Raw genomic sequence first — 23,374 nt, 5'->3', positions numbered from 1 at the left:
CTATGAATAAAAATACAGTCTACCAAATACTGTATCACTTTTCCCATTTTGGACAGGATAGATATTGAAAAATTTAGTGGCTTGGTCAAATTGTTGTAAATGCTAATGGTTGTTTGAAAATTACTTTCAAGGCTGACCTAGAAGATCTCTTCAAACAGTCTGTATGGTAGATATTATGTGTGTGTGTGTGTGTGTGTGTGTGTATTTTTAAATCTTACTTGATTTAAATTGCCAGAAGAAGATAATAACATTTTTTTGAGGCTTTGTTTTCCAGTATATTGACAGTATTACTATGAACTTAGAATAACAAAATAAATGTTTTCGTATGAACTGTTTTCTGTTGTACAAGGTTCTTCCATAGGTCTTCCTAGTGTATTTGTTTATCTGGCTTAATCTGAATACTGCTTCTTTAGTTAGTTTTATATTAAATCCATAAACATAATGAGATCTTTCAATGAGAACTATGTTACTTTGCTCATGAGGGGATTATCTCTATAAGTATAATTATAGGTTTACTTTTAGAATAATTAAAAATGGCAGTAGCTTTTCAAAAGTATCATGCCCAAATAATTAATTATAAAGGTTCAAACTGATTTATCAACAGTAATTGATCAGGTATCAGGATGTCAGAATGAAAATTAGTGCTTTCCTAGGATCTAAGTACATCTAAGAAAATGTACTTTTTTTGTTTAGTTTTTTTTTTTTTTGGTTAGAGAGGTGACATATTATCACCTAAGTGAATTTTTTCAAACATAATCCTTTCTGGAGATGTAAGTTTATAAGTTTCTATTTTAGGTGGTTTTAGGCTTTTTGTTCATATTGCAAGAGTTAATTGAATGACTACTGTGTGCTCAGCAATGAATTCTAGGCATTCAATACTAGGACCTTTTTTTAACCTCCCAAATTTTATATAGCTACCTAAAAGATCCCTCTGTTTTTGTTTTTTGTTTTTGTTTTTTAATTCCATAAAAACATCATCTGTGAGGCATAAAGGAGCAAGGAACCACGGTGAGCAGAGTTATTGGTGAATTAGAATTAAAAATAGAAATAGAATGGAGAGATGTGTTGAGTTCTGAAGAATGGAGGGAAGTTGTTGGATACCAAAGAGGACATAGCAGAATTGAGGAAAGAAAGAAGTTAGAGTGGCACATATTATAAATGAATTCGGCAAAAGAATTAGTGAGGAAATTGAAGTAAAACGATCAAATATAAATTAGCAACAATACTTAGAAGAAATTAAAAAATTATGAACTGACTTATCTGTTCCTAAGGGTGATTTATGTTTAAAAAGTTTACTCAAAAGTTAAATTGCATTATCTTGTATTAGCTACACATTGCTTAAGAGTAACATGTAACATGCTTAGAAGTATGCTGTACGTTTAGAATAAGTCCTCAGGAAATATTTTAATTTTTATTAGTTGACAGCTACCTTTCTATTTGGTGATTTGATGAAAAAGATATTCTTGTTAAGTATATCCTAAATGAAAATCTTCTAATTTGTGACATTTATAATAAATTATTACTAAGGAAGATATTTAATAAGAAGTAAAAAGTAGTCAAATCATCTCAACTTCATCTGGTATTGAAATATAAGTACATCTTCATAGTTCAACTTGATGACCGTATACCCCAGATCAAATGAGGTATCCCAAATAATAACTATTTATACAAGGAGTTTGATTTAACTCATTGCTAATATTTAAAGTTAATTATGTCTCCAAAGGTAGTGTACTGTACTGCTAAATATGACAGTATAGATATATATACAATATATAGTTATACCCACTAGATTTCGATATCTCATTTTGTATTTTTCTGCTTCACACCTTTTAATCAAAGCCTTTACCTCCTTCTTTCTTCATCTATCCAGATCCTACCTTCTTTCTATCAAAATTTTACATGTTTTTTGGCGGTGATGAAGGGATCATAATCACTAGCGTTTCGTTTTGTTTTTAGCTTATAAATACTTTTGCCCTTTGTTTCTGCCTCAGTTCATATGAGCTTTTCCTCTTCTAATACTTACCTGTGTACAGGAATTAGTTATATGTTATACATTGGCTTGTCACATTTTCTTATTTTATATCAAGCTGTAGTTTATTTTGTTTCATTTTCACATTATTTGTAGATTATAAACTCTTTGAGGGTAGTATTGATCTAAAGTATCTGGTAAAGTGTTTTGCCTGGAGTAGGCTCCTAGCAAGTGTTAACTGATAACTTATGTGGTTCATCTGAACTGTTTTGAAATGGTTTGAAAAAATATCTCACATTTTCACAAACCATAAAATTCACTCTTAAAGTGTACAGTGTAAAATTAAATGGTTTTTAGTATACTCACAAAGTTGTGCAACTATTACACTTGTTCAGAACATTTTCTACACCCAAGAAAGAAATCCCATGTCCTTTAGCCCTCACTCCCTTGTGCTTCCCTTCCACCAGCCCTTGAATCTACCCTCTGTTGCTGTGGACTTTTTAAACTTATATAAGTAAAGTTCTACAATGTGGCCTTTCTGTATCTGGCTTCTTTGACTTGTTCATTCATATCATAGCATGTTTCAGTACTTCATTCCTCTTAATGTCCAAATAATAGTCTATTGTGACTGTACCTCATTGCACCTTAACTTTTGTCAGTTGATGGATATGTGGGTTGTTTTCACTTTTTAGCTATTATGAATAATGCTGCTATAAACATTTGTTTACAACCTTCTGTGAGGGCATATGTTTTCAGTTCCTCTGGATAGCTGTATAGGAATGAAATTTCTAGGTCATATGCTTATGTGTAACTTTTTGAGGACTGCCAGACTCTTCCAGAGTGGCTGCATGATTTTTACATTTCCATTAACAGTGTTTGAGGTTTACAGTTTATCCACATCCTCACCAATACTTGTTATTGTCAACACAACAGAGTATAGATATAATAGTAGGTGTGCAGTATCTCGTTGTGTCTTTTATTTGCATTTTTCTAAGGACTTGATATTGAGCATCTTTTCATGAGCTTATTCATCATTTATATGTCTTCTTTGGAGAAATGTTTATTCTAATTTTTATCCATTTTTAAAATGGATTATCTGGTTTTTTATTCTTAAATTTTGTTTTTAGTATATTCTGAATACAAGTCCCTTATCAGGTATTCGATTTGCAGATATTTTCTCCCATTCTGTGAGTTTTTTCACTTTCTTGATAATGTCCTTTGAGGCACAAAAGCTTTTCATTTTGATGATGTTTGATTTATTTTTCTCCTGGGTCGCTTGTGCCTTTGATGTCATGTTTAAGGAACTATTGTTAATCCAAGGTCATGAAGATTTAGAGCTATGTTTAGTTTCGGGTCTTACATTTAAGTCTCTGACTCATTTCATGTTATTTTTTTACATGTGATTTGGGGTAGGAATTCAACTTCATTTCTTCTACCTGTTACTCTCTGGTTGTGGTATCACTACCATGTGTTGAAAAGACTATTTTCATTGAATGGTCTTGGCACCCTTGTTAAAAGTTTGTTGAGTATTTCTGTACTCTGAATTTTATTCCATTCATCTATCTATGTCTGACCTATGCCAGTACCACACTATCTTCATTATTGTAGCTGAAAATGGGTAGTATGAGTCCTCCAACTTCTCATTCATTGTTTTGGTATTCTGGATTTCTTGCATTTTTATGTGAATTTTAGGATCAGCTTGTCCATTTTTGTGAAATAGGCAGCTATAATTTTGATAGGGATTATGTTGAATCTATAGGTCAATTTAGGGAGTATTGCCATCTTAACGATATTAAGTCTTCTAGTCCATGAGCATGAGATGTTATTTCTTTTTTTAGTCTTAATTTCTTTTATTGAGAATATTTTGTAGTTTTCAGTGTACAACTATTGCATTTCTTTTGTTAAATTTTGTTCCTAAGTATTCTTTTTGATGCTTTGTAAATGGAATAGTTTTTAAATTTCATTTTCAGATTGTTCATTGCTTGTGTATGGAAGTACAAGTGATTTTTATGTATTGGTCATATATCCCTGCAACCTTGCTGAACTCCCCTATTAGTTCTAATTCATACTCTTTTTTTTTTTTTTTTGGCGTAGGAACAATTTATGTTTATTCTTCAGTATGGTCCATTCTACCCTTCTCCAGCCTTCCAAATACAATGTGCCAGTAGTAATTACAAGATGGAATTTTTCCTATATTTCCAAACCTTTGTGACTTGAAAAAACTTGTACACATATGAAAAATAAGATTACACAGCTCAGAAGAAAAGTTGTGTCCACATTATATCAAAGTTTTCATTTAGTATTATCTGGCTGTAGTATAGGATTAAAAATTGAGGTTTATTACATAAACAATGTGCTTTACCAGTAGTAAGGGCCATCTCAGATGTTTGTTGCAGGAATAAATAAATCCTTATGTTAACAATGTGTACATATGGATGAAAAACATTTTATCGGTCGGTAATTTCTAAAGTCTTCATCTTCCATTTATTGAAGCGATTTTCAGTAATCTGGAAAGTCTGAGTCGTCCAGGTGGAAGGGGGTGGGGATAATGATTAGGCAAGGAGGGTAAGAGGGAATTAGATAAAGAGAGGCAAGGCAAGGAGGCAAAATTAGTAACTTGTGTTTTGTTAATACAGACAATATTATGATTTAAATATATCTGCTGATTAGGAACAAGAGGAAACAGTGATAATGGATTATTATTCCTCAACATCAAACTTCAGTTTTTTAATCTGAGTCAGAATTGAACCTAAAATTGAACCAGCTTCACTAGCACTTAGGAAAATGAAGAGGTATGCTCTAGTTAGCTTATGATGTGTTTGTTGATCATCAAAGATCAAATAAGTGCAAAAGTGCCCTAAAAACATGCTTATTTAATAAGTTTTAGCTTCCATTTTCATTAATGTTGTTCTTACCACTCACCTTCAGGTGTTATAATAGATAAAAAGATGGATAGGGTAGTTCTTCATGCCCTCCTTTTTAAAACAAACATTTCAAAAAAAGCTTTCCATATGTTATCTATTATCATATTGAATACTCAGAAAAAAATCTCATGAAGTAGATATTATTTGCATTTCATATGTGATGAAATGAAGCTTGGGAAGTCAAGAGGAAAAAGGAGTAAAGAGAATTTGAACCCATGTTTTTTAGATTCTGAAACCTTGTCTTGAACTATTAATTGTTGTACTAATACTGCTTCTCCACTCCTTTTGAGTTTTCACCAGGTTGATAATATTATATATAATTTTCCTTGGATCCTTAAACTATAAACAACTATTAAATAAGATTTAAAGCAGAGTTTTTAATTGAATTTTTATTTTACCTCAGAAAAATCTCAAGTCTTTGCTTCTAGAATTCAAAGGATTAGCCCATTCTTTTAATGTTATACCTTTCTTGGGGAATCTCTAATTCAGTGAAAATGTTTGTATTTAGTTTGGTTTGTTGAGTTTGGTTTGTTGAACTTAGAACAGTAGCATTTCGTATAAATGCTTAAAGAAACCATTCAACACTGTAGATGATGATGTGCCCTTTTAAAAATGAATTTTTAAATAGGTTTAAAATAACTGATAATGGACTACCTCCAAAGGATTGCTTCCTACATCTTGGGTCAGAGACATGTTTGGCTCCTGATTTTGTGAACTTTTGTTAATTTTAAGCCCGAGTTACCCTTCCTATGATTTTTTATTTTTCATTTCAGGATACTTCTTTTTTTCTTTCCTCTTCCATCAATAACTGTAGGTCTCTTTTTTCATGCCGTTCAGACAGTCCATTCCAGTGTAGATCAGCTTCTTATTTTTAATTCTTATTTTTTATATTTTAGGACCAAAGTGAATTAGGGCTTTCTGCCTCAGTTATTGAATATTACTTAAGTACACATATACACAGTTTAAAAACCTGGCAGTGCTCAAATAAAATCAATCCTAGATTGTATCATCAGAGACTTCGCTGATAGATTAAGTGTAGTATTCAGTACCCTTTGGGGATGGGGCATTATGACAGACTAGTGGTACTTAATGCCTTAGTTGATAAGAGCATTATTACTTTTTATACTTTATGTATAAAATCTAGAAGTAGCTAAACAGAAAGGAGTCACTTTCTGTTCCTTCTTTATGATTTAGGAAACAGAAGAATTCTTCACTAAAAACCCTTAAATTAATTGCCTTATTCTTAGAAATGACAATAATAGGAATAGCAGTAATGGCTAATATTTCTTGAACTCATTGTTTTGAATATTTTACTTACATTATTTAATCCCTACTACAATCCTTCGAGATATACATATGAAATTATTCCCACTTTACAAATTAGGAAACTGTTGCTTAGAAAAGAATGAATCACCCAAGGACTAAGAGAGGGAAATCCTATAAGCATTTCAAAATTGGCATAATTAAAATGAATGCATGTTCCTTCTAAGTTCAGTTTAGACTCTAAGCTCCCTGAGATCAGGAACTTAATATCATGTTTATTACTTTATTTGTATTTTCTAACACAGGACTTGAGTATTGCAAAAGTATCAGGCATAATCTTAAGTGAATAAATCAGGTTGTAGGAGTCTGATTTACTAGTCTTTGCCATGAACCTTCTGGAAGGAATCCATACAAATCTAATTTGTATTGCATAATTTATTCCTTTTCTGTGGACTATATCTAGCAGGGTACCTGGCAGCTTCCTACTATTCAGTCTTTAAATTCTAACATAAGTTCGTGTTTTCTGTGATGTCTTCTTATCTCATATAGGCAATTTGTTTTCCTTTCTCCACTGTCTTCGCACTTTTTTCCCTTTGATTTTCATCATCATACCTATTATATTGTAATTATCTTCTCCCCCTTGCTTGAGAATCCTTGATAGGTCAGGAGAAAGAACAGTGGTCTACTCTGTCTCATTCATCTCAATTAAATTCAATGTTAAGTACAATTTCTGGCACTTCAGGTGCTCACTAAATGTTTGAGCTGAATGAATTCATACACACAAGCTAAAAACAGACTCGTAGGTGAGTATTGAGGTATATTATTTCACTGTTGTCCTCTTAATATCACTTGCTGTGTGATTTTAGGCTACTCCTTAGATTATGAAAAATAATTCCTCTAGGCTGATTTCTTCCAGAAATATTAATAATTGAGGAGATACTATAGCATTTCAAGATTACTGCTAGGATTTTCTAAGAAAGTTCTCTGACATCCTTATCCTTTGGGAAAATTTTTTTAAGAAAGTAAAAAGCTTAATAAAAGATTCATCATAGATAAGCCGGATGCATAGGAATGAACAAGTTGTTAAAAAATTTGAGTATAGAAAGGAACATATTAAATTAAATACTAGGATGCTTAAATACAGGATATAAGTCAGAATATTATCTGCTCTTACACATACCACTTAGGATTGTTTATGAAGTTCAGTAGAGATAATATGAATAGAATTACTTATAAATAGGATAGTGCTATAATGTCAGTTTGTACGAAAGGAATTTTATTAATCTATTAATGTACAACAGTTCCCCCTTACCTGTGGTTCTTTCTGTGGTTTCAGTTACCCACCATCAATTGTGGTCCTAAAATATATAGAAAATTCCAGAAATAGACAGTTTATAAGTTTTAAATTATATACTATTCTGAGTAGCATGATGAAATCTCATGCCGTCCAATCCAGGACATGAATCAACCCTTTTTCCAGGGATATTTATGATGTACATGCTATTCTGTAACCCTTATTTTACTTAATAATGACCCCAAAGCTCTAGGGTGGTAATGCAGGCAATTCAGATATGCCAAAGAGAAGCCATAAATGTGCTTGTTTTCTTTAAGTGAAAAGGTGAAAGTTCTTGACTTAATAAGGAAAGAAAAGAAATCGTATGCTGAGGTTGCTGAAATTTACGATAAGAACAAATCTTCTATGTGAAATTGTGAAGAAAGAAAAAGAAATCCATAATCGTTTTGATTTTCCTCACATATTATTAAATGGTCAATAGTAGCCTAATGCTATGTCACGATGCCTACGTCATTCACCTCACTTGATCTCATCACATAGGTATATTATTATCATATCATCACAAGGAGAAGGATGAGTGCAGTACAATAGATATTTTGAGAGCAAGATAACACATTCATGTAACTTTTATTACAGTGTATTGTAATTCCATTTTGTTAGTAATTATTAATCTCTTACTGTGTCTAATTTATAAATTTTATCGTATGTATAGGAAAAAAAATGTACTATATATACGGTTTGGTTACTATCTGCAGTTTCAGGCATCTACTGGGGGTCTTGGAACGTTTTCCCTGCGGATAAGAGGGAACTATAAATTAAATGATTCCTAATACAAAAACTGTAGTAGTTATCTATTGGTATATAACTAGTTACTTTAAGATTTAGCAGCTTAAAACAGTAAACATTTTTATCTCATAAGTTCCTGTGGGCCAGGAATTTGGGTACACCTTAGTTTGGTGCTTGCTAAACTCTGGATGTCTCACCAGGGTACAGTCTTTCTACAGTCAAAGGTATCAGTGAGCGCTGCAGTCAACTAGCAAAGGATTTGCTTCCAAGCTTACTCACTTTGCTGTTGGCGGACTACAGGCTCTCACTGGTTATTGGCTAGAGACTTAAGTTCCTTGTCATATAGACTTCACTATAGCGCAGTGCCCAACATGGCCCCTAATTTCTCTTAGAGTAAGAGAGGGTACTATTGACAGAAGCAATAACCTCAGAAGTTCAGAAGTGAAATGCCATCACTTTTGCTGTGTTCTGTTGGTTAGAAACAGGTCACCTAGCTCCATCCCACACTCAGGAGGAAGGGACTATACAAGGGCATAAGTACTAGGAGCCCCTTGAGGGCAAATAAACTATTTTGAATATGTCTACTTGTAAATTATTTATTGGTTTAATATATTGTCAATCAAAATTTCACTAAGATGTTGGAGAAACTTGAAATAATGTAATTTTTCAAAAAGAATTTGAAACCAATTAATGGTGAGGGGAAAACAGTCATGCCTTACCTTATGTTAAAACATATTAACCTACAATAGCTACATTAATTTATAGTATGTCATGATAGGTAAATGAATGAAACGGCAAACCTAAAATAAATGCTACTGTCAGTCTACCTCTGCAAATTAAATATTCAGGAAATATATTAAAGGAACTGCATTTTTAGATCTCCCAAACAATTTTAAATAATGACAAGTGATACTAATATTTTGTGACTCTTAGCACTAAATCTAACAAGAATGTATTTTATGTTAGGCATAATCTTGGAAGGTGATTACATAATTCTTCATCTTGTTAAAATCATTGTGTTGCCTTTATTAGTCTTTTTATTAAGGCTTTTTCTGTCAAACTACTAATGCATTAGCTTTTAAAAAATTATTTCTGCCTGTGTTCATTGAATGAATCAATGAAAATAAGTCTTATTGGCTGCAAAGTTTTCAGTGTGCTATCCACTCTGATTCTATCTCCACTAACAACTTAAAAAGTTATTCAGTAAATTACTTCTTTGGCAAAGTAAGATATCAAGGAACCAAGGTTCTACCTGATCCTGCTCCATTTAGTTCCAGGTTTTGTTCCAGTGAGAAATCTGTTTACACTGGTAAAGTGATTCAGAGCTTAAGTGACGAATGCCCATTATACACTACAAGATCATATAACTTCATTAGTGGTCTTAAAATAATCTTAGAAGCTGAAGCCTATAGGTCTTCTAGTTAATCTTTTAATATAGTTTCAGACCCTTTTTTTCCTCCTTCCTTTCTTTAAAAAAAAATTATTTCTATTAACTGAATTTTGTTTTACATATTGTTAGTAGCTTAAAATTGTTGGTTTGCAAAAGGAAGTGAGGTAAAAATTTGATCACCAGGTATTGACTTTCTCCCTAAAAATTTCCTTGAAATTAGCTACCTACATTGATCAAATAAAACAATTAATTGACTTCGTTGTAACCTGAGTTTTTATTTTGTCAGAATGTAGTTATCTTTCTCACTAAATCTTCAGTAGAAAGTACAGTTAATACTTAGTGATTTCTAAATCTGATTATAGGTGAAAAGGGCATAAAATTGAAGAATGCTAGATTTTGAATATTTTCTAGAACCTTAACCTTCCTGTTCTTTGAAGGAATGATAGCTTTGTAAGTACTGTCTTAGTGTGGGAAAATTGATTCAAGAATCATGAATAAGTTTTAAAGTAGTGCTAAAAATGCTGTGGTGTGTTTCTTTGCAAAGGCGGTGACTGGTGCAATGTCAGTTCCGCCTGTCTGCATTCTGAAGCTATGGTTTTCAAACTTTGTTACACATTAAAATCATCTGGAGGGTGACTTTTAAAGTCTTGATTCCCAGCCTTTACTCCTAACAGTGAAATCAGTATTTCCAGGGATTGCACCCAAGGTTTATATGAACTCGTTTACGTTTTCCAGGTGATTTCATATATGTAGCCAAGTTTAAGAAGCACTGCTGTGAACTGCTCACTGAGCACCTTTTTTAGTGCAGTGTGATTCAGAAGATTTGGAGTAGGGTCTGAGAGTCTGCATTTCTAACAAACTCCTAGGTGGAGTGATACTCCTGATCTGTGTTCCATGCTTAAAGTAGCAAGGTTTTAGAATACTAAGTTTCCTAGATAAACTTTAGTTGTTGTGATGTCTTTATTCAAAAAGAACTGTATTCTACTCTTGGTCTCATAATTGCAGGAGATTTTGTTAGTTATACTTTTTCTCTTTTAATCCTCGTGACACTCCTGCAAAGTGTAATACGTGTTGATTACAAAAAAACTCAGGTAAGTGATAAGAAAAATAAAATTAGTAGCTACCTGAAATTAAATAATAATTATAGCTTTGTGTAAGACTCCATGTGAAAGTTAAAGCTTTCAGAAGTGTTTTCTGAAATACACATTCTCCCACGATAGGTAAAACAAAATATTGTGGGAGCAATGTGACTGAAAGTGAAATACATTTGCTCAGAAAAGACCATAAGAAAACATGCCCAAACATATTGTAGTTACATTAGGGAGAAAGGATTATAGGTACTTCTTTGATCTGCCATCTAAAATATTTATAATGTGCAATATTACCTTTATGATTAGGAAAAAAGCCTTAGAATTCTCAAAAACACTGCTGAAGAACAAGCATGAAAGGTAATAACTGAATAACTTGACAATTAATATGAAAATCATCAAGATTTCAATAGAAAGATGGGCAAAGAATAATTTACACAAATGAAAGTACAAATTGTAAATGAACAGTTGAAAAAATATTTTTTAAATCTGACACAACTTTGGTAAGATATGTTACATGTAGCCAAGAGGGTACCTACTTTTCTCCAAAAGAAATGTTTTAGAGCTAATATCCAATGCTGACGAGGCACAGCAAAACCAATACATTCATGGTGGCATGATGCAACCTTTTGAAACGCAATATGATTAACGCAGAGGCAGATTAATATTGCAATACAATACAAAAATATTATACATACTTCAACAGCTACTATGTAAAATGTTTACATGCTAAAGGAGAATTTTTTGAAATAGAAGTCCTTATTTTGGTGTAAGGGGATGAGATTACAGAATGCTTTTTTATTTGCCTAAAAATTCTTTACTCTTACAGACTGTCTTTTCAACTAAAAGAAAATCAGTTGTGTCTAAATTAACTTTACATCTGATAGCCCTCTGTTGGGTAAATGAACCTCATTTATATGTTCTGGATGTGTAGTTTTTGTTTTTGGCCTTCTTCCAACTGTGTTCTATAGAAGTTTTCTAAATCAGAAACCAGTCTTCGTTGAGATTTGCTTTTAAATTTTCTAGTATTAAGCCAAGCTTTTATTTAACATTTATTAAGCTGACCTGCTATGTAGTACAATTGTTGTCTAGGTACCGTATAGGGAACATAGAATTAGAACCATAAGGAAATTACAATTTAAGAAATAGAAAGATATTAAATATATTACTTCAGAAATATCTGAAGAAATGTGGATATCTTTCAAAAAAATAAGTTCTGGTTTCAGCTTCTTTTTAGTCTCCAACGTCGCATCAAAAATAATATAGCCATCGCCAAACATGTGCATTAAATCTTGGAGAGCTTACTGTACCAGTAAGCCACAATAGTAAAAAGTTTAAGCAGAGAAATTCAGAAGTAAATAGATACAGGTTTTTTAGAAACTTGAAGCCTTACCTAAGGAAAGAGATAAAGGAAAAGAAATACGTACTATTGCAAATACTTCACAGAGCTGTTATTTAATATGTATCTCACTCTGAAATTATTACTGTGTCCCCACTTCAACCTTGTTGACTCCCTTTCCAGACTTCTTAAAACTGAACCTGAGCAGCATACCTCAGTTGTCTAGTTCTGTATTTCCCAACCAAAGGTGGATGAATACTGTTGGCATTTTGGGCAAGACACTCATTGTGCTGGACTGTTCAGTGGTTTAGCATCCTACTCACTACTGCAAGTTGCAGCCTTCAAGTGTTACTAATCAAAAATGCCCTGACAGTTATCTGTGGGTTGATGAGTGAGTACCACCTTCCATTAAGAATGCATTGGTTTAGTTAGAATGCAGCTCTTTTAAAAATATAAATAGATTTTCTTCTTTTGTTGTTAATTTCATGTTATAGTGTTTAGATTGCAACTTCACAGTGGATGTGAATGATAAGGATTAGGGTTCAGTGTATTAGGAAAACAAATGGGAGGAATTTGAGTCTTTTTTCATTCCAACAATTGATGGCTTAGAGAAATACAGGAGAGGACTTGCTACATTTTTGGTGGATAATTTTGCACTACTCTGTCAATTAAAATTTAGAATGCACATGCCTATTTCTCATTAACCCCACTTCAAAGAATCTAGCCTATAGAAACCTTGGAGAACATAAAAACGCACATTTTAGTTTGAATTAGCAATAATCATGCCTGAGGTAAACCTCATTGGCTACGATATTGCCACTGCACAAGGCTAGAAAACTCACATTAGGATGTGCATTTGCAGTATTATTGGTAATAGCAAACTATAAATAAAAAGAAGTTAAAAAAAACAACAACCAAAAAACCCACCTACCTAAGTAAATATAAATAGTGATTAAATAGTTTATGATATATACTGTACTTTTTTTTTTTTTTTTAAGGAAGTAGGGCTCAGTAGACTGGTTGAGTTAACAAACTATATCATTAAAGGAAAAAAAGGCAAGTTAGAGCAGTATGATTAGTATGATTCTAGTTTTGCAATTAAAATGTGTGCGCATGCGTGTATGTGTGAGACATAGACTGTGTTTTTTTATTGTTTAAACAAAAAGTAGAACCAAGATTTTCAAACATTGAGAAAGAGACAATAATACTTTCTTTGTTCTTCTAGCACACAGTTGGTTCCCCCATTATTCACTTTCATTTCCTTCTTTAGATAGCCCAATTGCACTTAATAGAAAAGCTTTCCTCTTGAATCTCTACCCAAAAAGACTTTGTAAAAGATCTAGTAACTAATGGGGCAATAAGCAGCGCTATCATCACGGATACCCTATGCTCAAAATTTGTTATATTTTGACTCTTTCTTCCCATGTCGTCTTCAGTTCACCTGTAAAACATCTTTCCCATATATTCCTTTGTCGTTATTATTTTTATCATAGTTCATATCCTCATTACTATATGCTTGGATAATTACAGAAAGTAAGCTGTGAAACTAGTCTCCTTTCAGCTTCAGCTAATTCCATTTCCATGCTAAGCAATGCCTTCTGAGCACATTGATAGTCAAGATTAGTACTATTATCTTAAATGTGCTTACAAAAGTAGTTCTGTGTTATGTACTTATAGCCATGGAGAGTATACCCCAATAAAAATGTTTAATTTCTCCCTCCTCTGAACTTTCTTGGATCTTGTTTGTGGCCCTTGTACTTTTCTGCCTACTTGTAATTATGTTTGCTTAAAAAAAAAAATTGCATTCTACTGGAAACTCTTTCTAGAGTGGAATACATGTAACTTGTGTTTCTCACAGTACTTAATGAAATGCCTTGCACACAATGTAGAGGCTAAGCAAATATTTCCTGATCAAACTATTGTTAAATTTACATAAAAAAGTTAATTAACTTCAGATGTCATTGTTCTTCTACCTCCTTGGAATGTCTTTTGCCACCAAGGAAAAAGGCAAAAATTATAAAGATGATGTCCCGTTAGGAAAGCACTCTAACTGAAAAAAAGCATCAAGTGCAAGTTAAGAAGTGATTGGAGATGTAGATAGGCAATCAACTTTGTAAATCCTTATATGCAATACTGAGTTTGAACTTTATTCTGTTCTTGAAGAGGAACTATTGAAAGATTTTAAGAGGTGAATTATTTGATCACATTTATGTTTTAAATACATTAGTCTCATACAGTGAGGAAGCTATATTTAGAGATGGTAAAACTGGAAGATGGGACCAATTAGGCTATTGCAAGAGTCTAGGAAAAAACATTCTAAAATTCTAGAACAGTGGCAGTATCATAGGATAGAAGAAAACAGATTTAAGAAATACAGATTACATTGGTGTCTTTTTTGTTCTTATTTGATGTGGGTAAGGCAGAGGGAAGCATCTTGGCTAGGCTTTAGAGACTGAAGTGCTGATACTTAAATTTGAGAAGGAACATGAGAGAAAAGAGTAGCATTCATTTTTGTGGCTGAAATGAGTTTGAGCATGTTAAATTTGAATTGTCTGTAGGACAGCCCGTTGAAGATGTCCAGCAGTTGGTTGGTTATATAAGCCTCAGGAGAGCAGTTTAGGAAGGGTCAGGACTGACAGTCATCAGCATGCAGGTCCAAAGTTAGAGTGGTTAATATTTGCCCTGGAGAGTATATACTGTAGATTTTTTAAAATCTATTCCTTTTTCAGTGATTTCTGTCATATCCTACTAGCCAAGATTTGTTATGGTTCACTTTCTATAATTTTTTTTTTATTCTAAAAACACAATCTCTTTTAACCTAAATCTAATCACAAGGGAAAAAAGCAATTCAAAGTGAGGAAGACTGCAAAATAATTGATATTAACTCTTAAAAATTATCGGTGTCTTAAAAGATTAAAAACATAGGTTAAGGAGCTGTTCTGGTTTAAAGAAGACTAAAAGAGACATGATAACCAAATACAGCGTGACCCTTAATTAATTGAACGATTCTGGATTGCTTCTTTAGAGGACATTATTGAGATAACTGGGGAAATTTGAATATAGGCTGTATATTAAATAATTGTATCAATGTTAAATCTAAGTGTGACAATTTATTACACAGGAGAATGTCCTTTTTCTTTAAGTGTCATGTAACTAACTCAAGTGGTTTAGCTTACAAAAAAGTGTACCTGTTTAGAGAGAAAGGGGTAAAACAAAAATAAGGTATAAAAGAAATATGGGTTCGTATTATGAGAGTTTTTTAGTTATGTGAAATGTGTTTTTATAAAAGTGTAGTTTCTTAAACTTAGTATGGTTGCATATTAAAAGTTGAAGATTGTATTTATTACATATTTGTGCTTTTCTCCATTGATTATGGGATATAGTTAAGATAGTAAAGTAACTGGCTTATCATGGGTGGGCTTCTTCTCTTTGAAATCAAGTAAGTGGACCAGAATTATTACAATCTATTATCAATAAACCCAGTATTAGAATAGGGTGGTTAACACTGCAGTCTTTCGACAACCAAGATTTATATTCGCTCACACTACCTATTGAACAGTTTGTCAGGGAAGAGATCTGCTCTACCTCATAGCTCAAGAAGCCAGACTGATGGGGTGTCTGACATTGTGTAACTGCACATCTGGAACATTAGTCCTATACAGTGACCACCACTGGAAAAGAAAAAGCTGGAGAGTCTTCCATTGACTCCTAAATATTTCATCTATGAAATGACACACACGTTACTTCCACTCATAGCCCATTAATCAGAATCAGACATGGCCTCACCCTATTGATAAGAATCTGGGACATGTGGAGAGCATATGGATATTTGGTGAGCAATAAATGTCTGTCATATTTTGTAGTTCATCTTAAGGATTAGTGAGTGTAGGTAGTCTTTAAACATATAGACAGTGAGCATTGTTGTAATTCTGCTTGTTAAACGGTAGGAAATTTTATATATTACTTTCTGTGCCCAGAAGTGGCTTGTTTTATATTAACTGTTTCTCACATAATCTATTTTTATTTGTTACCTTCAAATCTATATAGTAAATGTAAACTGAATTTGAGAGAAGTTTAGTAATTCACCCAATCATAAAGTATATCGTGGAGAGAGCTTATAGGGTTTTGAGATTTTGCTTTGCCATTTTAATTTTAATGATGGCTACCTTTAAATGCTATTTTAACTTAAAACTTTCTTGAGATTTTTAAAAGGTTTCCTCAGAAAGTTTTTTTTTTTTCTTTTTAAAATTTACATTGTTTACGTTTAAAAGAGCATTGGGTAGTGTTTTTCAGAGTGCTGTCTATCAACCACTTGTATGTTATAACCATGTATACAATCATTCCCTTATTCTTGGACATTTAGTTTGACATTTCTCAGAGATATAAATTCTAATGTAGTTCTGAAAAAAATATCCGAAATGTTTATCTTAAATACATTTGAAATGTCTGTATACATTAATTAAATCTATATAAACTTTAGTAACATTTCTATTTCTGAAGTATGGCTCAAAATTAATTTCATTATTAAAATTTTAGGTAGGAACTGCAAACATATTCATTTCAAATATTTGATATTTGGATGTTCTAATCTAGACAAAATCAGTTAAGTGGACTCCTCACTTGATCTCTGTACCAGCTCTTCCTACATACTTCTTTTTATCAAATTAGGTAAATTATAGGCCAAAAGCTTTTAGATGAAGTTCCAAGGTCAGTGCAGGTTCAATAGTCTTTTTTCCCCCAGTAATTCTTGAGGAGAGATTTGTTCTAAAAGGCAATACCCTTGTGGGAAAAAAACTGAAACTACATCAAAACTGTACAATGGGAGAGAATTAACATTTTAATATTAAGAATGCACAAAGGCTTACAAGCGTGAGTTTATTAGCTCATTACCTTTTGTTCAATTATAGTCCAAAGAGGATTTAAAAAAAAAAATTTAAAAAAATAGCCACTTCTATTCGTCATTATCATTTAAATGTTTTCTGACCTTTTGTTTTGACATAAAAAGAATGATATAAAACTTACCACATAGTAGTTTGTGCTAACACATGCCTAAGGATCTCTAGAGCTGCCTTTATCTTTTGTGGAAGTGATGCTAACTGAACACAACAGAAATTCTTTGTATTTGTATCAGATTCCCTAAGGATCCATCTGTTAGCTTATAAGTCAGTGAAATCATATTTCATCATAGCACACACACTAAAAGGAAATGCGTCTGGTATCCATTTCTTTACCACATCATTATCTCCAGTGGAAAAATATATGTAGAATGACTGCACTCAGTTGTTGCAAATGAATTGTCACTGTCATTTCATTTGTGGTAATTTTCCTTTCTTCTTCCCCTAAACCACCTATTTCCTGAAGAAAAAGAAAGGTAGTGAAATTTCTTTTGTCAGTATATTTTCTTCAAATTTGAAGTTTTCTAATAAATGTAGATAATTGTCTTCTAGAAGTTTTCTTCTTTATTACAAGTTCACTTAAGTGTTTGAATTTGTTTTTCTGTTAAGTTAGAAGATGACTCCTGTTTTCAGTTATTTACTAAATTTTTACTGTAGTTGGGAATAAACTGACAACTTTCTCTGAAACTTTCAGTAATACCAGTAAGCACTTGGCCAGGGTAAAACCATCCCTTCATTTTTGTGTTGGAAATGCCATGGTATTCAATACCAGTGTTTCACTAAAAGCTCTAAAAATCATGGGCACAGTTACGTCCCACAATTCTTAGAGTATTTTGCTTTTTAAATAAATTTAATTAGTCGGTTAAATTTTAATATAAGGTTACCATCTTTTATGTCGCGGAGGCAGCATTTTAACACTAAAAGGGTACAGTAGAAATAAGACAGCTATAACTTCAGATTAAAAGGCAGTCATTCCATATGTCAGTTGTCAGAATCACATTGATGTATTTATATCTTGCATTATCTTTATTTCTCTAGTCTCACCATATGCTTCTGTAAACTTTATTTTCACCCTTATTTGAAAAGCATGATTTTGAATATATCCTATGATGAAGTTTACAGTGCTTATTGCACTAGGAAAGGAGCTTTTGATTTAGTAGGCAAAGTCTTTTCTGTGGCAAGTACATGCCTAGGAAACAAGCTATTTTCATTTGAAGTACATTTGTTTTCATAAGCAGAGATCTCAGCTTTATTTCTAACATATCAATTGAACAATATTCATGATGAAAAAGTCTCTGATGACTTTGAGATACAGGTTCTTATTCATTGCAGTATTCACAAGAATAGAATTTTTAAGTACCACACAAAAAAATGTCTATAGCCATCAACACTATAGTACTTATTAAGCCAAATACAGATATTAACAGAACTATCTTGGATATCTTCTAAAATTATTTTTTAAATCTTATTCTCAGGTATTCTAGTTTATCTTATAAAGTCTAAAATGAATTGTGACAGGGAAGCATATTATACTCCTAATTTCATGGGGGAAAGGAGAAGTTAAAGAAAAACCTCAAATGGCACAGATGCAAATGTTTTCAAAGACTAAGAAGGCATAAATCAATAATGGCAGAACTTGAAGGGCATTTAAGTTTGTGTCACTTCAGAAACAGTTGTTATAAGCATTTTATCAATTTGTCCACGCATTGCAACAAATAGCCATTTTAAAGGAAAACGTTAAATAAATAATGGTACACAGATGATACTCAGATATGGTGAAATCATACAAGTAGACCTTGAACGAGTAGTGAGCAAATTGTTTTAGGACACTTGCGATTCTCAACTTTTTACATTTGACTGTATAACTTTAGAGTTGATGCTTTAATTTTTCATTTGGCGTAACTTGAGAAACTATTGACTGATACTCTTTTTTACGATAAAGAACACATTAATGTAGAGCAAGAAACTGTTCTCAAATGGTAATTACAAGACTGTTTCATATCTATTTCAAAAAATGGACACAGCACACAGCTGTGTGCTGCATAACATCTCGGTTAATGACATTTTGCATATGCTATGGTGATTTACCATTAGAGCTTAGGTGTGTAGTAGGCTATATCATTTAGGTATGTGTTAAGTACACTCTGTGATGCTCACATAATGATGCATTTCTCAGAACACAGCACCCATCATTACATGGTACATGACTTGTATTATGTTCTTTACTATTAGTGGCTATTTAAATGGACTCATTTTATGATTGTGTTCAGCAAAGAAAAAGCTACTTTAATGAAAATGCCAACTTTCTAAAATGATTATGACCAGCTACGACCATGCCACTCTGAACATGGGCTATCTCATCTGATCTCGGAAGCTAAGCAGGGCCAGGCCTGGTTAGTACTTGAATGGGAGACCACCTAGGAAGACCAGGTGCTGTAGGCGTTAAAATGAATATGACCAGTACAGAATTGATTACTGCTTAAAAACTTTTTGTTTAATCTTATGTTTTTGATAAATTTTAATTAATAAAGGGAAACAAATGATTGCACTTTTATTGTTGAAATAGAATGTTTTTCTCAATATGGTTCTTTAAGTATGTTACCAGTTTCTATCCCCTTGTTTTTTATATAATTACCTTGGATTTTGACCCATTTCTTAAACTTAGTTTGATTTTTGAATAAGGAAAATCATGCTATTTATAGTACAGGTTAAATCTTATTTTGGGGTTACCCAATTTGTGTGTACAGTCTTAGAAATTTTTGAATCCTTGAGAGCTATGTGTGAAACCAAACTTGAGTTTGATTTTCCTTTGGCCATTAGCGAGTATTATACTTTTAACCTAGTATAAACTGTGGGAAGTATCAAGCACACTTCTAAGTTCTCTGGGTTCACTCTGGACTTTCGACTGTGATATTTGGTGTATTACTACACAGTAATGTAAACTTTATATTAGGTTTTATTCCAGAAAGTCTTGGATTTAACTTTCCTATTTCATTATTTTATGAAGTTAGGTAATGCCTCTCTGAGGTTCAGTTTACATATATATATATTAGCTGATTTATCTGATAGGGTTGTTATGCCTCAGCTTGATAATTTTATGTACAATGACAATTTTGTTGAGAAGATGCAATGTCAAAAAGCAAACCTTTTGAAATTGGTTTACCTTTCCTTACCTTTGATAAAAGGGGATTTTATAGTGTGAGTGATGATAGAACAGGCACTGTGTTTGTAGATTTGAACTACAGATTTTCTACCACTTTTGAATGTGGTACTTTCCAGTGATATCTCTATAGACAGAGTTAAAGATAAGTACATTTTAAAAGGATTTGTAATTGTACCAGTTAAAGGTGGTTTCTGTGGGCCACTGATGCCATTCTTTGAGATAGAAATTTTATGCCCCCCCCCCCTTCATAAGTAAGTTGAGGGGATTATATTTCTTCATACCTCTAAATTTAGTAACTAAGATAATCTTTAATTTTTTTTAATGGTAAATAGTTCTTATTAAAAGCTACTTGTCACGATCCTTTTCAGAAAATGATGAACTTCTCACTTTCATATTTCTTTTCTGTGACCTTAAACATACATTATTGTTTATATTACCTTACAACTTAGATATTCTGATAAATACTTGTAAAATGCATATCCAAGAGAAGCTTTGGATATGCATTTTACATATGCATGTCATGAAAAATTACTTGTAACCTAATTTAGTCTTAACTTGTTCCTGCTTTCTGGGTAAAGTTTGTATTGGATACCAACTGTTTGGCTTGAATATAAGAGGCTATATATTAATAAATGATAAGACCCAGCTAATACCAATTGGTATGTGTGAAAGTGTTCACTACTATTTGTAGAAACTTCAAATATAGTAGTACATAAGAAGACTTACAAATTTAATCCAGTCAGTTTTTAGTTTTATAATGTGTAGAGTAAGATCCAGTTTTGAGTGTTTTTATTTATGATTAATTTCTGTTCTATAAACTTCTAATGAAGGTTATTAACAATTATGTTTCCAAGTTCCAAGTTGGTTGTCTGCATTCTACTAATTGTCCTATAGGTGGCATCGTTTTAATTTGCTCACATTTTTGCTTTCCACAAAGATCCATTATTGTTTCATCTTTAGCTGAAGATTTGTAATATGATTGCCTGAGTGATTAATAAAACTAGATCAGATAATATGGAACTCTATGAATATAGCTGTTAACTTTGGGTAACAGCTATTTTTCTCCTGAACAAATATTCAGGTTTTTAATCTTTTAAATATTACATTTGCAGTTAGCACAGAATATTATTGAAGTAAAATTTAATAAAATTATTTATAAATTTTTGATAAACATTTAAGTAAAGTGATTGTTTTTTATGTTTCTTGAGGAGATGGTATATAATTTCATATAGTTTTAGTTTGTCAGCATTATAGGATTTATTTTTTTAATTGTGTTGAGGCAATAAGTATAGTGATTAAGAGCATGGGTTTTAGATTTGAGTCCGTATCTTCACTCTGTTCCTTATTAGCTATGTAAATTTAGGCACATTGCTTAACCTCTTTGAAAGAGGTCCACTTTCTGTAATAACCTATAAGCTGGTTAAGATAGGAACGCTGTTGTCTTGTATACAGTTGTATTCACAATGTCTGGCACTTGGTAGGTACTCAGTCTTTTAAATTAAAGTTATTGGAGTAACATTGGTTAATAACATTATATAAATTTCAAGTGTACAACTTTATAATGCAACATCTGTATACTCTGTTGTGTGCTCATGTCCAAATCAATAAATTCTTGATGGATAAATAAACCTGTGTTGCAAGATTGCTATGAAAATTAAATGGTAACATAAATATAAAGCATCTAGTAATGTACATAACACCGTTATTAACAATAACAGAAAGTCTTCAGTCTAGCTGATACATGAAATAGATTTTTTTCTAGACTCTCATCTCTCATATTCCCTTACAAAGTTTTCATTTCCCATTCCCCACCCCAGATGTTTTCATTTTGCTTCAGTTTTCTATGATATTTCCCCGGGTCTTCTGCCAAAGGCATTTTTTTTTGAATGCTTACTTCAGTATACCAGTATCTTTATGTAATTTCATGTTTTATATTCTTAATATCACCAAGTTGAGACAATAATTACATTTTTTTTACAGGAAAATGTTCCATAGAGGTATTAAACAGTTATTTAGGTTAATATCTATCTGGTAAGAATCTAGCGAAGATTAACATTTATATAAAATAAATTAGCAAATGCCTAGCATCTAGAAGGTATTCCTTGGATGGTGCTATTTACTAATAATATTGATTGATATTAATATTTTAAAACACTTTTCTACTGTATCATGATGTATCAAGCCTGTTAATAATGGTTATTTATTGTCTTCCATGTTTATTTTACACACATTATCTCATTTAATTTTTAATTGGGTCAGGTACTATTATCCTCACTTTATATTTGAGGATACCTTTAAAGAGATTAAATAAAAATCACCCAAGCTTGTCCTCTTATAAGCGGTAGAATTTAAAACCTGTGTTCTTGCCAGTATTCGATATTGTTTAAAGGCTATGTCTACTTAAGGTTGAGCTAACAGAGTATATAACATCCTACGTAACTTTCGTTTCCTGTCATCTGTTCATTTTCCTATATTCTACTTAGATTTCCTACGTTTTTTTTTTTTTTTATTCTGTCCAAATGGACCAGGAACACAGTATTCCATACTCTGCCTCTCAGACTTCTAGGTTATAAATTCATTTTAATCTCCTGCTTTGCTTATTTTGGTAGGTATAATTTATGAGTATTGTCTCCTCGTTCTCATACTCATTTCTAAATCTAATTCGTTGATGATTTAGTTACTTCAGTAGCTTCCTCATCTCCTTAGCCTTACCTTCTTATGAGAATAAACATCTCACATGATTTAATTCCTTTGACTCATTCCACAAACACCTTACCACCTTTTAATACTTGTGAAATGTATCTTTGCTGACTTTTTAGTACTAAGTTTTGCCAAAAAGAGTTGATTTTTTAGATTAAAATTAAATTAATTTGGTTGCCTTATTACCTTTCTTTATCATTTTATTGCTGTTATAGGTCTTATATATTTTTTTTACTTTTTTCTAATAATAATAGTAACAGTGTTAAAGCTGTTCTTACTGAACTGCTGTCTACCACCATACCATAGTGCAAGGTGTTTTGTGTACCTCATGTCTAATCCTCAGTGACCGTATAAGATTGTGGGAATTATCTCTATTTTGTAAATAAAGAAAATAACCTCAAAAGAGTTAATTGACTTTATATGTATTATATTGTATTCTTTGGTCTTGATCCTCACACATTCACTGATGAAGAAGTCAGTTTTAAATCCCATATTTGGTCGTTAAATCAAGCAATCTCTTAAAAGCTCTTTCATAGAGCAGTTTTAGGTTTACAACAAAATCG

General features: G+C 32.1%; 1 protein-coding gene and 2 pseudogenes across 4 annotated transcripts in view; 2 read left to right on the top strand and 1 right to left on the bottom strand.

The window, feature by feature from the left end:
* NIPBL (NIPBL cohesin loading factor) overlaps window positions 1-23,374 on the top strand; it is a 162,467-nt gene that overhangs the window by 11,832 nt on the left and 127,261 nt on the right. The gene's annotated exons all lie outside the window — the stretch shown is intronic.
* Window positions 12,731-12,884, bottom strand: LOC118607156 (annotated as a pseudogene).
* LOC118606980 lies at window positions 19,272-19,390 on the top strand (annotated as a pseudogene).

Source organism: Rousettus aegyptiacus, unplaced genomic scaffold, assembly GCF_014176215.1.
Source record: "Rousettus aegyptiacus isolate mRouAeg1 unplaced genomic scaffold, mRouAeg1.p scaffold_m13_p_8, whole genome shotgun sequence".
Classification (NCBI taxonomy): Eukaryota; Metazoa; Chordata; class Mammalia; order Chiroptera; family Pteropodidae; genus Rousettus; species Rousettus aegyptiacus.
The sequence above is the reverse complement of the archived record's forward strand: the minus strand, read 5'-3'. Positions and strand labels throughout refer to the sequence as shown.